This window comes from Pinus tabuliformis, chromosome J (genome assembly GCF_031772625.1).
Source record: "Pinus tabuliformis cultivar Carrire ecotype Pingquan chromosome J, CPIR1, whole genome shotgun sequence".
In the NCBI taxonomy this organism is placed as follows: Eukaryota; Viridiplantae; Streptophyta; class Pinopsida; order Pinales; family Pinaceae; genus Pinus; species Pinus tabuliformis.
Window position 1 is genome coordinate 436451170 of NC_142295.1, and position 2629 is coordinate 436453798.

Consider the following 2629-nt stretch of genomic DNA (forward strand, 5'->3'; position numbering starts at 1 on the left):
CGGCAAACAATGCTCTATGTGAAGCCCTTCCATCCGATCATCCAATGCTATAAGTTTGGGGGGCATTACAAAGTAGGATAAGTGAGGCAGGCAGTCAATATCGGTGGGTAAATAGAAGAGGTAGTTGGTGGTGATAAGAGGTACTAAAATGAAAGGGAAGCATATCCTAGCAATGTGGTCTGTCTTCATTCAGAAATTGTATCTGGGTGACCGGGTTCAGTTCAGCTCGTCCCCCCGAGAAAGAATTATAACCTTTACTATTTACCTTCCATAGGCTCACTTACCTTAACTTAGAGCATTTGTATTTACTTCTTCAGCCTATTTCCCTTTACTTACGTGCATCCACCTGTTAGACCTTACTTTTACTTACCGCTTCAACCTACTTAGAATATGGGGGGAGGGGAGGCTGGATGGATGGAGTGCTGCCTGCCCAACCAATTCATTCTACCAGGAAGATCAGTAGAGTACGGAATCTATTCACTCTTGACTTGACCCTTACTTAAGTGCATCTACCTGTTCCACCAGACCTTTACTTACTGCTTGCTCTTACCAACCCATTGATTCAGCCAGAACTGATGAGATCATATCAGATCAGATATCAGATGATGGGGTAGGACTCAGCTGCCTCCCTTTACCTTGACTCTTACCAACTACCCACCTGCTTAACCTCACGACTTACCTCACCTATGCCCCATACAACCTTGCCCAGCTTCCAATAGAGAGAGCTTTTGGTTGGACCGCCATCTGGAAAACTACCGCAACATAGAGAATATATGCTTTGGCGGAGGTTTTCAGATCTTTCTCTCCTCTCCCTCTCCTCTCCCTCTCCTTAACAGTCGAGCACCTAAAGGTGATGGCGGCCTTAACAGTCGAGCCTGCTTACGCATCCTTATGGTCGAGTACCTAAAGGTCCTTATCAGTCGAGCCCCTGTCAGACCTCTCTTTTGGGGCCCAACAGAAAAAAGAAGTATTGGGTGAGTTAGCTTTGGAGAAGTATTGGTGAGCTCGCGAGAAAAGGTTCTTCCCCGTAGCGATAGAAGCAGCAGTTCCGAGAAGTAGCAGTAGAAGGATGGTTCAGTAGGCAGTAGCTTTGGATAGATGTCTTTGGAAGGATAGCTTAGCAGGTATGATTGCTTGGAGGTAAGGTAGTAGAATCAGTCGATCTCTTTAGGCCGGTTAGGTTGCTTGCTTGTAGGTTAGCGAGTCATGTTTCTTCCCGTGATTAGCTCTTGGTTCAGTGAGCTAATGTTCTTCCCTTAGCTATTGTTTCAGTGAGACTTTTACGGGCCCTAATCTCTATTTTATGAAGCCGCAACTACCACATGCTCATATAACAATGACTGGTCTTTCTTCTCTCTCTCTCTAGCTAGGAAATCACTATCATTATATATGTCATTACGGTCATGATCAAATTCATTATATATGTCATTACGCTTTTCAATTGACTTATTGGGTGGGGGCGTTGCTCAATATTGCAAACCTCCGCCAAGCTAAAATGGCCAAATTAGAAGGGACGTAGTATTAGAAACCACCGGGTTACCTGGAAATCTATCGGAAGGAGGTGAAAACCCACTACCGACGGTGAAACTAGGACTTTTCCCCTGACCGAGTCTAGATGCAGGTGGTTGCGAAGATGCAACAGGTGGACTTACATTGGGTTTACTTGAGGATGGAATAGATGGGATCGACGACATTCCACAAAGGGAGAATGTATATGTGCTAGGGGCATGGGAAGAAACACCTGTTCCACCAATAACTGGCAAAGGGGGAAGCACTGGGGCTCCTCCTGACTGACTAAGAGACGATGGGACGGGCCAATCCATAGAATAAGACTCACTAACACCTTACATAATGGGCCGATGGTGTAAAACAGATAAAGGTTCACTAATCCCAGGGGCTACCTCTATGAGAACGGGGCCGAAAGGATCAGTCAAAGGAGGGTTGGAAGGTGGGACTGTGCCCTCTTCAACCACTTCGACGTCAACATGATCACTATGGACGGAAACACTTTCTTTGTCCAAGATACAAGGTCCCTCCGTGGTGAAGGTCAACCGACGTCGACTAGGATAAGGCTCCTCCTCAATGGGAGAAATCCCATGAAGTCTACAGGACCGATGGACCTGTGATTTAGCCACGATGAATAATGAAAAGAAAAAAAAAGACTATGGCCAACTACAAGTATCACAGATCACACCCGTACCAAATATAGGCAATCAACCAAGCAAACCAGTAGGCCAAGAGGATCTTCTGGAGGTGGGATCTCAAGTCACCAATGAAGAAACGAGAAGAAGTGATGAGAACTTTCACGCAGCAATTTACCCAGGTCCAAGAAGAATTCTAAACCAATACCGCGAGAACGAACCATCACGTTTCCACCTACCGACCGACACGTCAACCTGCCTGCCTACCGCACATCAATCACCACGACCGAACCAGCAAGAGATTAACGAATCACGGCATTGCAATTGATTACCGAACCTACCGCACACTTACACATACTGAGAGCATTACACGCCCGCATTCCCCATTCCCCTTTCAGTCCGCCTGCCCAGTACAATCACCCAGGAAGGAAGGAACAGTATGCATTTTCCCCATTATGCTTTCAGGAACCAATCCCCCCCATTACGCT